At 33.3% G+C, this 15415-nt stretch overlaps 1 protein-coding gene across 3 annotated transcripts in view; it reads left to right on the top strand.

Annotated features, from left to right (window-relative positions):
- The first annotated feature begins 2545 nt into the window (after window positions 1-2545).
- Window positions 2546-15415, top strand: part of LOC147386445 (influenza virus NS1A-binding protein) — a 40549-nt gene continuing 27679 nt past the window's right edge. For all 3 annotated transcript variants that reach the window (XM_086424342.1, XM_086424341.1, XM_086424340.1), the window contains exons 1-3: window positions 2546-2697; window positions 2902-3002; window positions 3782-4177. The gene's annotated coding sequence lies outside the window, so the exon portion shown is untranslated. The remainder of the gene's footprint in view (window positions 2698-2901; window positions 3003-3781; window positions 4178-15415) is intronic.

Here is a 15415-nt window from a genome sequence, read left to right as displayed (position 1 = left end):
TTTTTTTTTTTTAATATATCTATCCTTGCGAAATAAAGAAATTGTTGTGTAATCCACTAACAATTAAGACTTCAAAATGCTTAAACAACCTAACAAATCTATTAATACAATTGATATAAACCCTGAAATATAAGATGAAGGCAACCAAATGAAGCAAACTTGTTAATTGACAAATCTTCTTTGTTTAACAACTTTTTTCCACAAAATCTCCTTTGTTTGGATAATGTTTTAGATAAGTGCACAAAATTCAATAAAAAAATAACAATAAAAATACTCTGAAAATCAAACACCATTGATAGGTCCCCGAAGAGAGAGAGGTAGCACATGTTTCTCTTGCATTATAGGGCATCAATTTGTAGTAGTTCTTGTATTATAGTAAGAAAAGGTGAGGTAAGGTCTGTAAAAAAAAGCTTATTGATGGATTATCAGTCTCAAATCGATTGATAAAGTGAAAGGAGACTGTTATAGTTGTTTATTCATATTTCAGAAAAGTTCGTCGAGCTTGATTTAATATCCCCAATCTTCATAGATCTATCTTCAAGGGTTAGATTGTATTATAGCATTGAAAAGATTTTATTTTCTTCAATGAAGTTGAAGAGGCGATGAAGATATATAAACCCTGAAAACGGATGAATCTAGCAAGAATGTGAATAATGTTGAGTCTTTTCTCATAAATTCAAGGAGATGAGAAGAGGTGAAGATGAAGAGTTTCTTCTCATGATAAATCAAATATAGGATATACAAGGAATTTTTTTTTCAAAGAGGGCATTTTTGTCAAGAAAAAAGTCCTGCTATAATTTCTCTTTTTATATAAGTATAATATAATAGATAAATTTAAGGAGATGAAGAGATGAGAAGATGATTAGTTTCTTCTCACGATAAATCAAATATAGGATATAAAATGAATTTTTTTAAAGAGGGCATTTTTGTCAAGAAAAAAGTTGTACCATAGATTCCCTTTTTATATAGGTAATAGATTTTAAATAGTTATATAATGTCCTCAATAAAACAAGTGAAACTTGTGAAAATTTACACAACTTTTCATGCGATTTACAGGTCTTATTTGGTATTACCATTGGGTTTTTTTTTTTTTTTTTGTCTTTCCTAGGTGGGAAGTAGAAGAATAATATTTGAGAAAATCATTTGGTACAAAATTGGGATTATCGTTTGGTAAATATAGCTTTTGTAAGTTGGATTCTTCTAGAGCCAACTAGCTTAGTTAGTAAAGTATTTGGGTAGTGATACCATAAACTTGAGTTTAATTCCCACTGGCACCGAATTATTGAAATCATTAAAAACATGTTTATCAATAATTTAAAAAAAAATGTTGGATTCTTCCATAATTATCAAAATGCTTCTAACATTAATATTGGAGCATTATTATGAAACATTCAAATTGTTTTAAACTCTTAAGGTAAATACTTCATACTAAACTACTTTTTGTATCTCGTTAATAAAATAACATAAAACTATAATATGATATATATATATATATATATATATATATTAAATACATTTGACATTTTCTTCACATATATTTTTTTGATAATCGAGTATCCCTTATAAATAGTGGATCGGGCCTGTATATGGACTTTGCCCAATCCATAGATCATGGTCTTGTCCAAGGACTAGTCCCGAGACATGGGCAATGCCCAGACATCACACGCACCAGGTAAGTGAGGGTGCGCCCTCGCAGGTGGCACTAGAAGAATTAATGCTCACACTGGGTATCAAATTCATGACCTACAAGCATTAATCGCTTATCGGTCTAAAATTGCCATTGAGCCAACCACTTAGGGGGGTTTTTTCCACATATTATCAGAATCTGATTCAAATGTTCACATATGATATAACATTTCATGAATGTATTGATTTTTAATTTCAAATTTCCTAATCATCCATCTCTACATACTCATTTCTATTAAACACGATGCTTCACTACAACATTTTTTATTTAAAGCGTCGGTTTATAGCAGCGGATGACTATTTCAGCTATAGTATGGTACATTTTTTGCAACAGATCATTTTATCCGCCGCTATAGGGACCCATGTATAGCGTTGTATGATACATATTTTGTAGCTGATCATTTTATCCGCCATTATAGGGACCCATGCATAGCACAAAAAAATTATATGATACATTTTTTGAAGCGGATCATTTTATCCGCTACTATAGGGATCCATATGATATATTTTTTGCAATGGATCATTTTATCCACCGCAATAAAGACCCATGCATAGCACAAAAAATTGTATGGTACATTTTTTGCAACAGATCATTTTATCCGTCGCTATAGGGACCCATGCATAGCATAAAAAAAATTGTATGGTACATTTTTGCAGTGAATCATTTTATCTGCCGTTATAGGAATGCAATATGATACATTTTTTGCAGCAGATCATTTTATCCACCACTATAGGGACCCATGCATAGGGCAAAAAAATTTCTCACCCGATTTATCTACAAATGGCAATAGATAAAAAAATCCGCCGATAAAAAAATACTTAAAAAAATTGACTGAAAAAAAGTCCGTGATTCCTCTTCCCTTTCATTTTTCCCCTTATCCTTCGTCTCTTTCTTTCCCTCTCTCACTACAAAATCAAGGGCTTGTAGAGGTATATTATTTGGGTGATTTTCATGGGGCGGCAAGATAGGCGATGAAAGGAGGTGGTTTCGTTGGAAACGCCTTTGAATAAGTAAGAAACAAAACCATAGTGATTTTGATAGTGAAAATCTATGACAATTTTGTGAACCACCGTAACAAACCCTAAATCGAGGCTCTTTTTTCTAAGATGTCATAAAAGAAATGAAGAGTCGAGGTGTTTTTCTTCCTCTGTTGCTTCTCTTACTTAGATTACATAAGTGTTAAACAAGGGTTTCTGTTTCATGGGCAAACTCAGAGGTTTCTGTGGTTGGGATTTAATGATGAGGAGAGTGGAGATAGAAAGCTGGGATTTTTTTGGAGAAGGAGATGGCAACCCAAAGATTGCAACTTGAAAAGGTTTTCAATCTTATCTCTTCTTCATATGTTTCATTTTTTTTCTTTTGATTTTAGTCTCTTTTGTTTCTGAATTGTGAATGGTACTTTAGTTTTTTACCTCCAAATTCTGTAATTATTATAGATTTTTTTAAAACTCTAGTTTTTCTATTTCAGTTTTAATGAATTCTAGCTTCTTTGAATCAGATTTCTATCAATTTTTGTTGAAATCATTGGCATTTTTATTTTGATAAAAAATATTGGTTTGATTTATTGGAAGTTGATGAGAACTGAGAACAAATTCCTAACAAAACAAATAATTTTGATTATGAGTCTCTGATTAGGAAATTGTTGTGTGTTAGTTTTGAATATATTTATTCTCTAATGCTTTATGTCCCAAAATTAAAATATTCTATTTTTTGGACTCTGTTGCAAATCATACTTTGCTTTACATTATATTTTAAATCACTCTAAAGTTTCTATTTTTATCTATTGAACTTCCTTGTTTGGTGGGTTTGTATTTTTGTCAAGTAGTTTATTGGCCTACATAAGCTTTTGAATTTGCTTGAAAGTTTATCCAATAAGGTGTATTTATTGGTTTCCCCTTTTGCATTGAGTTCCTCTAACCGGATGTTCTATTTTTTCCCCTTTCTTTCAATTTGCAAGTTTAATTCAATGCGGTTTTTGGTATGTTTTACTTGATTTGATTCAAATCTATAATTTTCATTTTTATCATCTTCGTTCCTACATATAGGTAAGGCCATATAAACTTGTGTTTAACTCTTCTTATTCTTATATAATAGATTTGATGCAAAGACAATGTTGGAGAAGCTAAGGAACCAACAGCTAGTATTCGTTAGTGAGTCAATTGGGAGAAACCAATGGGAATCCATCATTTGCATGCTTTCATCGGCAATCCCCAACAAAGCTTTTATTTCTTATATTTGTTCTTTTGCGAGGCCCTTCTTTGTTCCCTTTTTTTATCTTTAGAATACTAATAATTTCTATTGAGTATATTCCAAAGGACATTCATTCATGTGTCATTTATAGTTGCATTTTTCACATGTCCTCTACCAAGATTGATATTTGGGAAGATAGAAAAGTTTTTGGTTCTAAGGGGAAAAAATCTCAAGGAAGAGCTTATGGAAAGGAACTTGGAGAATACGAAGAAAAGTGGGAAAAGTTCAGGCTCCAAACTGGTGAGAAACCTTATTCTGTAGGCAGATGTGCATGTTTCCATTTTTTTTTTTTTTTTTGCATTTGTCTGTGTGGCCTGATTTAAGTTCAATGATTTTAATTCCTTCCCTACTTTTTTTGTCATCACCCAAAATCAGTTTGTTGAAAATACACTGGAAAAAATTGTTTCAAGTTATGAAGTTGTGTATAATGGCCCCGTGTATGAAGATTCTCTGTTTAGTAAATGTAGGACAGCTATTGACTTTGTTGATAAAGTAGAAAAGAAAGTTGGCAGTGATTATAGCTCAAGTACAGAATAAACTGGTAAATTTAATTTATCTTTTTAAAAACCACACAAACTCTTTCTTCAAAAGTTGGAATTTCTAAATAACAACAAGAACTAAATAACATGTGACATTTTCGAGATTGCAGATGTATCTGGTATATTTTTTTTTCTTTTTTTTGTTATTCAATGCCCATCACTCTAATTTGTATAATTCTTCATCAACGTTCCTTGCATTTTATATTAGGACATATAATGAATTGAACTATCAAATTTGTTACATTGAGTACATTTATGTGATTTTGGTAAATGCAATGTATAATACTAATGAGACCAACTCATCTTTGTAGTGATCTTCATGGTATCCACATTTTTTTCTTGTTTTGTTCTAGTTTATCATACATTGTATACTCAACTTTCATTTAAAAGCTCAATGGATGCATAGGTTGCATGATCAATCAAGCTTTGTGATTAGTTAACATGGTGTGCACAGACGGTTTATGAGGCCCTGCATGGTTTGCAGGTTCCTTTCTTTCACTTGTATTACAATTGAATTATTTTTGACACTCACATTGAAAAATCAAACAAAGATGACCATTTTAATATATGCTTTTATTATTTGCTGCTTTAGGAACCAGATATCTTATCTTACAAAAAAAGATGTTGGCATGTCATCTTGTAAACATTTAGCCAATTGTGCCATTTCAATTTTACAACTAGAATAATTGAAGTTTGTTTGGCCCCATGTAGTATTGTTGATCAGCCTAGATTCTCTTATCGTGGACTTCTAATTGGTGAGATGCTTTCTATGCGCCAATTATTACATGAGACTTAAATTTCAGTTTCCTTCTTATTTCTTATGCACGGAAACAAATTCCTCGTGTATCTTGGATAGATTATTTGTAGCTTAAGATTTGCATCTAATGCAGAATTCTTAATGGATTGACGAGAAGTGGGTACCTTGTTATCCATCACACGTTAATTGAACAGTAAAGAAAAAGAGCTTGATGTTATCTATTAAATTAAAGCTAGAAGATAAAAGTGGAGGTGTACTTTTGAAGTTCCATGTAACTGTGATCTCCCAATCAAATTAAAAATAATAATTTATGAGACGACATAAGATTGGCTATGCTTTGTTAGCATGATCTGTTCATCTGACTCCAATGCTTTGGGACAAGCTTCCAATGAATATGATGATTTTAAGTTATTTCCTATTGTTATTAGTGTCCTTTTTGTGGGTATGTATGTGGGTACACCTCCACACACCACTTAAGCACAAACCATGTAGTTTATCTTCAATTTACTTGATATGCCTTCATGTACAAGCCTTCAGTGATGAACATATGTGTAGACATCCCATTTTTGCACTCGCCTGATTAATCAACTCGTCAATCCGATCGCAACGATTCCCAATGATGGATGTTTATTCCATTGCTTTATTTTGTTACCAAAAATGTTTCAGAAATCCGGAAGAGGTATCTCGAACTGACAAAACTGTAGAAACCACGCTACGCTAGGAAAATTTGACCTTAGAAACATATAAATCATCATTTTTCAGATAAAAAAGAAACTTCATGATAAAAATCACTAAAAATGACCAAATTATCAAAATACCCCTAACATCAAAACAACTCTAGAGCCTACGTTACGATTAGGAAAACTCATTAAAACACATAAAATAACAAATCGAAACCAAATAAGTCATTTCGCCAATTTTCACAGAATTTAACAAAATTACGAAAATACCCCTCATAAAATTCATGACCATTTCACATAAAAATTTTCATAAATGACACAAACTAATATTTCCATTGAATTCCTTACGAAAAATCGATTCTAAAACATTAAAAACCGACTTAAAACGTGAAAAGTCCTCTCTGGCGGTAAAACGGTAATTTCACAATTTTCATAATTAAAATTTTCGAAATTAATAAATAAAATATTAAATAATTAAAGAGAAACATTAATGAAATTAATTTAAAATTTTGAACTAAAGAAATCGATCAATCGGACTCTCAGGCAAAATTGTTGAGGGTTCGTGAGATATTTCTTTAAGGACCCCTCCATTTGGGGGTCCAAAGAATTACAGATATAATAGAAGGGGGGTTCTCCAAAAATTAAAGTCAATCAAGCAAGACTAAAGTCAAGGTATTAAAGTCAATCAAGTGAGACTAAAGTCAAAATTAAAGTCAATTAAGCAATACTAAAGTCAATATATTAAAAGTCAATCAATTAAGACTAAAGTCAAAATATTAAAAGTCAATCAAATAAGACCAAAAGTCAAAATCATAATAGAGTTCTAATTAAATAATAACTCTATCTAATAGAGCTCTAACTAAAACACAACTTCACCTAAAACAATTATAATTAAAACACAACTCTACCTAAAATAATTCTAACTAAAACACAACTCTAATTAAAAGAACTCTAATTAAACACTAACTCTATCTAAATCAACCACTAAAAAAATCTATAAATAGAGGTCCTCACACCCTATTTTCGTATCAAATCATAAACCCTAAGAGAAGTAGGTCTAAAAGCCCCCCTAACCTCCCATAAATCCTAGTTTTGGAGTCCTAACTCCTTACCTAATATTCCTCCTTCGATTTTAGCCTAAAAAATACCTAAAAGCCCTTCCAAAACACCTCAAAATCCATAACAAACTCAAAGAATCCAGATTAAAAAAGGAGATACCTTGCCTTGGAGATCAGAAATCAAATCCGGAGACAGAACGAAGAAAGGAATACGGTACAATGAGCAATTTTTGTCGGATCTGAGGGAACAAGGTCTTTGTTATCGGAAAGGTATAATTTCTTACTTTTTTTTATCTAGGTTTTTTTTAGCAATGTAACTTATTTGAGAAATTAGTAGAGACCGGCTATGGCCGGGCGGGGTTGGTGCCTAACACCTTCCAACCCCGTAACATGATCCCCGAATTCAGTTTGTTCTGTTCTAGATTAGTTCTTTATCCGTTTAGAGTCATTGATCGGTTCCTAGACCGTAATAACTAGGTGGCGACTCCCAAACCTCAAGGGTCGAAAACTGATCCGCACACCCCGCGGATCGAGGGCGCTTTCAGTAGCGACTCTGCTGGGGACATTGAGGATCAAACTGGAAAAACCCCAAGTATGGGAGCATTGCTAAAATTACCTAGAATGTTTTTTTTATTTTGTTGGTTTATTTGTTTATTTATTATTTTATTTGCATCTTTGTGTTTTGATTCGATTATTGAGCATGTGTTTTGATTTTGAATATTTGATATCTCGGCATGTTATTTTTATGGTTCAATCGAGCATTACTTTTATGGTTCAATCGAAAGTCATTCCGAATGACCCTAAATAATGCAAGATTTCAAAGGAATAGTCTTATTGAGGATGGGATAATGGTTATGGGACCATGATTTTTTTTACACATGTAAGTATATTTCAATTAAAAATTTAGGTGTGTGCTTGATCTGGCATTTGACAATTTTCCTTAAAAAAAAAAAATAATCATAAAATAATTGCTTCTAGGAACAACAACGTTTTTTTACTTGATGGCAGGTGGGTGACAACATTTTTAATTTGTTTTTGTTAAAAAAAAAAAACAACTAAAAAAAAATTCATGAAATAATTGCTGCTAGGAACAGCAACGTTTTATTTTTTATGGCTGGTGTGCAACAAATTTTTTTTTTTTTTTTAATTATTTTTTTAAGGGTTCTGTTTACAACAACACTAAGTTGGTGTGTAATAAACAAAATTACGTTTTTTCTACTATCACATCATCTTCTTAAAAAACACTACCCTCCTGTCCATCGTCCTTAACCAAGAGGCCGAATGTCTCTCTGTTCGATCGGCTGAAATCTCAGCCCGATCATTCGTAATTCTTAATCAAAATCGCTGATTTTTTCCTGGTTCAGAGTTTGGAACCAATCGTTCCTTTCAAAACCGACTCAAAGAAAATGATTTAATCAAAGGAAGAACGATCTCTCCTGTCGAAGAGAAATCCAGAGCTTGCTAGTTCGGGTTATTTATAAATTCAGAGATCTCAAGAGGCCGATAAAAAAATATAGAACCTAAATCGTTCTATTATGATCGAATCAAACCCGATGTTGTTCGTTTTTTTTTAAAGGGGTTTCATGGCAGAAATTTTCGATTTTTTTTCTCTCCAATCAAATCTTTCGATTTTGAAATGGATAGGTTGATTTTGAATGAAAAACCAGGATCTTGGTTCGTCAATGCTGCCAGAATCATAAATTTTTGGAGTTTTTAATTTTTTTTTCTTTCTTTCTTCTCGGCTCTTCTCTTGTTTAGTTTTGTTGACATGGTTAGTTATAGTCGCTGCTCTCGGTTTTAGATAGTTGAGAACGTTAATGGCCGAATGCTTATTAGGTGGAGTTGGTAAAATAGATAATCAGGTGTGACTTTCCCCTATATGCTTTCCTCACAGGAGCAATGGTTAATGGCTATTAATCGCCTTTTGGTTTCAAGAACCAATTACATGATGTTGTTTCATCAAGCCGTTTCCTGATCTGTCGATGTTTATTAGTCGAAAAACATCGATGAAGAGTTTTGAATCAGATATTACGATTTTCGGACAATTAAGGGGTTTAACTTGTATTGAATTATAATTCCATCAAACCCCAAAACTGATAAAAGAGCAATTTTTTATTTTTCCTTGTTTCGTTTCAAAAAAAAGAAAAAAGAATTTTTTTTTTAAAACCAAGTTTTTAGTGTGGCCAACAACAACATATGTGTCTAAATATCTTTGTGTTTTGTCTTTTATAAAATTATTTTGATTTTGAGATTATTTTAAAAAAATAAATAAATAAATAAATAAATAGAAAAGAAATTTTTTATCTCATTAACCATTGTTCTAGTTTCAATGTCCCTTGAAATTTCTGATTATTTCGGATTGTCAAAAGTGACCCTCGATTGGACCATTAAGATTTTTTTGGGCAAAATCTCCTTAGTTAAACTCGTATACCATGTGATATTCGATTTTGGTGATACGACATTTTGTTGTGAGATGTGGGTAATCGCGATTTAACTAAGTTGTTGATTGGTTTTGATTGGTATATATCTTGATTATTGACCTTAGGCCATGTTTTGATGCCTAAGGCATATCCAACCTTCTTTAATACCTTGATCACATGCCATTGATTGACGATCAATCCAATTATTGATTTGATAGTAAATATTTATGTGATATCTCATACACATGCCATGATCCTAATTTTGATATACGGGCCTTGATTTGGATTTAGATGCTATGGTTTATGTATTTTGATATGTTAATCAGGCCCATCTATTTTGAAAAGACCCCGGGCACACCCCACCCTATTTTGCACACGCCACATGCACGTTTACTGTTTTGCACAATTACACGTCCTATATAGCCAACGTGGCACTAGTGCGTGGCTCGGTCTCTTCGGAGATGCGACGTCATTCATGAAAACCACAACTCCAGTCATGTACCTTAGGGTATATCAAACTGGGGCATCAATACCGTCTGATCAGGTGATTCTGAGAAGTATATTGGTGCACTCAGGCTGGAGCGACCTGAGCCTTTTACCTATTGTGAGCCATACAGTCACATGTCCCGATTGCCAACGTAGTACTAGTACGTGATCGGTCCCCTTGTGAGATGCCAAACCATTTATAAAAGCTACAACTCTTGACTCATACCCATAGGTATGTAAAAGATAATCTAAGTATATCAATTGCACTTCTTGGTCAAAATCGGTGCCTAAGCAAGATCTTGCCCCGCTGTACCCTATTGTACGAGGGGGATAGACTACATCTATTCTAGACGAGAGGTATTTAAGTGGGCCCTTGCTCAGCATCGTGCACTACCTCTCAACTGGAGATCAAACTAGCTGTTTTTGACTTCAGAGAAGTGAGTTGAGATTTTAGATTATCACCTATACGGCATATCAAACCAAGTCACCACGTATCGAGAGGTATATAGGTGTATTTGGGTAAGGGTGGCCAAATAAAATGCATTGCACGTAGTATGCTTAGAGTCTAAAAACCTTCATTGTAGGTCACGACCCGAACTGACTATAGGTGTTCCCGGGTTGCTTTATTCAATCCAACCAACAGGTAAGTGGGCGGAACCGATCCAGAATAATCAAATAAAACCTGCAATATCAGTCCGACCCAATCGGTGAAATGTACCGATTAAATCGAACCACTTAAACCAGTTGGCCCAATTGACAAATGGATCAAACTGATCAATACCAAATCAGTTGGACTAATTGATTTCACTTTTAAAGATCCAGACCACTTTGTATAGAAAGATTCGATCTTAGGATCAAATTAATTTGTCTGATCAAAGGTTCAATCCCAATCAGGGGTAGACCCGCGTCTAATCTTTCTCACATTCTTGGTCAATAGAGACTTATAGTGCATTTGGATTTGATATTTCCCACCGGAGGACTAATTTATATCAAAATTTTAATCATGTGGTTAAGAGTCAAACCTTCAGAATCGATGGTTAATCTTAGGTACTCCTAAACGTTCTAAACCCTCATCTGTGTCATTTTGGGTCCGTAAAAAAAGTCATCTAGTCAAAGTACCAATGTCAAGTCCAAGTAGTCCATCCACCCAGAAGGACCTTCTCGCTTTGTACATAATTATCCCTGATTTTTCTTTGAGTTTCAATCCAGTTTTCGTCAGTCTTTAAATCCAGTTAGTTTTTTCAATTACGTTAGTCTTTCTTCAACTCTCGAGTCTTCGACGAGTTTGTTAGTTTATATTTTTTAATTCCAATAAAATAAAGAAGTTTCTGATTATCATACGTGTAATAACGATTTGAGCATAACATGAGAAATGACTCAAATCTCACTAATCAAGCTCGATAAATATTTGAAATAAAGAGTACACTCAAAAAGTGCAAATGGGTGATACATTATCCTCAAAAGAACATGAGAATAGTAAACTTACTTGAGAAATTCAACAATGTTTCTTGCATTGCCTCATAAGGATATATGGATGGATCGTATAAAAATATAGATCAAGACATAAAGTCAAGAGTGATTTCAAAGTCAAAGATTATTGGTCAAAAATGATGTAACTGAAAGCATCGACAAAGACGCTAAGACTTACAAGTGGATCTACCATGTTTCTCACTCAAAATAGGAGAGTTTCATTCATAAGAGAATAAAAGATTTTCTCGAAGTTTTAGAAGAGTTGAATAGTCAGAAAACTCAATCATACTCGATTTCACAAAAGAAGACTGAAGAATATTCATTCTCAAAAGAAGACCTTACTCGACAGAGTAATCCAGATATCGAATTCCTGAAACTTAGACCAAGTCGAGCAGCATTCATCAAAGGAGGCCTCATTTGGTTGAACCATTTCCCTGTCTTACCAAAAAAAACTTTCTTTAGCCCCTCGCAACCTTTTAAAAAAATAAAAATAAATAGCCTTTTCTTTCTAAATCACACCGACCAACCTTGGGAGGGAATCTTAGTATGAACTATGTTTTGACCTGATCCCAAATAAAAAAGAAATATTTGGGTTACGTAGGCAACTTGAGAAGTTACTTCAGGCCCGATCACGTAAAGAATAAGTGTATTCTCTTAAGAAAAGTGTCATGTAAAAGGAAAATCCCATATTGAAAGATTCAAAAGAAAAGAATGTCAAACTAGGGGCATTATAAAAAAGAATCAAAAGAATTGATAAAAAGAAAAGAATGCCAAACTAGGGGCATTTAGAAAAAAAATCAAAATAATTGACAGAAAAGAGAGAATATCAAACTAGGGGCATTTTGGGAAGTTGAGCCTTATATCTTTTCTTTCTAAACCATATCCTAAGCCCACCTATTAAGTCCTCCTGAATGCTAATTGACTTGGTTAAGGTGCAGGGAACTGAGAAGTTGTCGAGTTGGTTATACAAGATCATCAAGAAAAAAAAGAGAAGCCCGCTAAGTCGAAAATTCGAAAAAGTGACTTAGGCAAAATTTAGGGCATAACCATAAAAAAGAAAGCCTGCTAGGTTGAAAACCTGAAAAGGTGACATAGGCAAAAATCAAGGCATCATCAAAAAAAAGAGAAACAAAGTCCGCTAGATCGAAAATCTGAAGAGACGAACTAGGTAAAAATTAGGGCATCATCAAATGGGAGAAAAAATCCCATCAAGAAGAAAAATTCAGAAGGAAGCTTGTGCAGAAAGTAGAAAATGCAGAACCATTCAAGCCACAATATTCATTTTTCAGCCAAGAGCTCACACCCAACGAAGATAATGTTGAAGTCGAAAAAAATCAGAGGTCATCTTTAACATTGTAGGATCTTCAAAAGTATGTTTACTTGTTCAAGTATTTGCTAATGGAATATGTAGAATCATCAACCACTTTGAAGAGAAAGATCTTCTATTATAATATTTATCAAGATTTTCTAAGTCCAGCTCAAGCATTTCTCAAAAATAATGATCAATCCCTTATTGCACATATGATAACCTTAAAAGTCTTAAATTTAAAGGAATGTTAGTTCTTCTGTCTGTCATACATCAGAGTCTATGTTTTTCAAGTGTAATCCACTCCATCAGTCTCGTAGTCAAATTCTAGTTAAAGCCAACCTTGAAACTAGGGGCATTTTTTGAAAATCATTTAATTTCAAAGTTTTGTTCTTAATCACATGATAAAAAGGAAAATCTTATTTAAAAGTCCAATGAAGTCCAATGACAATTATGAATCCAGATGCATGATAAGCCAATAAAGGCCCGATCTTTCAAACTTTGAGCTCAATTAATAGGATTGTTTAAGTTCCTATAAATCTAAACCCGAGAAATGTGGCTTAGTAAGTTCGAGTCCGAGAAACGAGACTCCAACTTTTTAAATCATAGAATGAATAGACTTTTTGAAGTGCCTACAAACCTAAGTTCTAGTCTGATAAACGAGACTCCAACTTTTTGAATCATAGAATGAATAGGCTTTTTGAAGTGCCTACAAACCTAAGTTCGAGTCCGAGAAATGAGACTCCAACTTTTTGAATCATAGAATGAATAGGTTTTTTGAAGTACCTGCAAACCTAAGTTCGAGTCCGAGAAACGAGACTCCAACTTTTTAAATCATAGAATGAATAGGATTTTTGAAGTGCCTATAAACCTAAGTTTAAGTCCGAGAAACGAGACTCCAACTTTTTGAATCATAGAATGAATAGGCTTTTTGAAGTGCCTACAAATCTAAGTTCGAGTCCGAGAAACGAGACTCCAACTTTTTGAATCATAGAATGAATAGACTTTTTGAAGTGCCTATAAACCTAAGTTCAAGTCAGAGAAACGAGATTCTAACTTTTTGAATCATAGAATGAGTAGGCTTTTTGAAGTGCCTACAAACCTAGATTCGAGTCCGAGAAGCGAGACTCCACCTTTTGGAATCATAGAATGAATAGGTTTTTTGAAGTGCCTATAAACCTTAGTTCGAGTCTGAGAAACGAGACTTCAATTTTAATAGGATTGTTTAAGTTCCTGTAAACCTTAGCTAGAGTCTGAGAAAGGAGACTCCAGCTTTGTCTGAATCATAAAATGAATTTTACAGGATTGCTTAAGTTTCTTAGCCCGAGAAGCGTGGCTACAATAGGCTCGAGTCCGATAAGCGAGACTCAAACTTTTTTGAACTCTAAAAAAGAATTTCAAATAAGATTTAAAGAAGTTCCTACAATGTTATGACTCCAATTACCTCATTATTCGACCTTGCCATGATTGCTTTCGTTGCATAAGCACATTTCAATTTTAAATCATTATTATCAATGAGGGAACATCTCTAGGACCTGACACATTTTTACTCAGTAAGCATCACACCATTGCACACACGTGCACTTTTGCGTTAGTCAGGAAGAATTTTTCTAAAATTCGAGGATCTGACATCGTCAGTGAGAGTTCAAGCTTGAGGACCTGACAACCTTTTAGTTCGGGCAAAGTTTTACGCTCAAGGATCCGAACACCCTGACGAATTGCTAAATCAGGCTGCAAAATGAACTGTCACTAGCTTTGGCATTCGGATATCGCACTATCTACCGAAATAGATTTGCTATCTACTTTGCTTCAACCCTCTGCCAAAGAGGGGCATCTGTAGACATCCCATTTTTGCACTCGCCTGATTAATCAACTCGTCAACCTTATCGCAACGATTCCCAATGATGGATGTTTATTCCATTACTTTATTTTGTTATTAGAAATATTTCAGAAATCCGGAAGAGGTATCTCGAACTGACAAAACTGAAGAAATCACGCTACGCTAGGAAAATTTAACCTCAGAAACATAGAAATCATAATTTTTCAAATCAAAAAGAAGCTTCACAATAAAAATCACTAAAAATGACCAAAATACCCCTAACATCAAAACAACTCTAGAGCTTACGTTACGATTAGGAAAACTCATTAAAACACATAAAATAACAAATCGAAACCAAATAAATCATTTCACCAATTTTTACAGAATTTAACAAAATTACGAAAATGCCCCTCATAAAGTTCATGATCATTTCACACAAAAAATTTCATAAATGACACAAACTAATATTTCCATTGAATTCCTTACGAAAAATCGATTCTAAAACATTAAAAACGACTTAAAACGTGAAAAGTCCTCTCCGACGGCAAAACGGTAATTTCACAATTTTCATAATTAAAAATTTTGAAATTAATAAATAAAACATTAAATAATTAAAGAGAAACATTAATGAAATTAATTTAAAATTTTGAACTAAAGAAATCGATCAATCGGACTCTCAGGCAAAATTGTTGAGGGTTCGTGAGATATTTCTTTAAGGACCCCTCCATTTGGGGGTCCAAAGAATTACAGATATAATAGAAGGGGGGTTCTCCAAAAATTAAAGTCAATCAAGCAAGACTAAAGTCAAGGTATTAAAGTCAATCAAGTGAGACTAAAGTCAAAATTAAAGTCAATTAAGCAATACTAAAGTCAAGATATTAAAAGTCAATCAATTAAGACTAAAGTCAAAACATTAAAAGTCAATCAAATAAGACCAAAAGTC

Source organism: Akebia trifoliata, chromosome 14, assembly GCF_017979445.1.
Source record: "Akebia trifoliata isolate Shusen 1 chromosome 14, ASM1797944v1, whole genome shotgun sequence".
Classification (NCBI taxonomy): domain Eukaryota; kingdom Viridiplantae; phylum Streptophyta; class Magnoliopsida; order Ranunculales; family Lardizabalaceae; genus Akebia; species Akebia trifoliata.
Note: the sequence above shows the minus strand (reverse complement) of the source record. Positions and strands in the feature narration are given on the sequence as shown.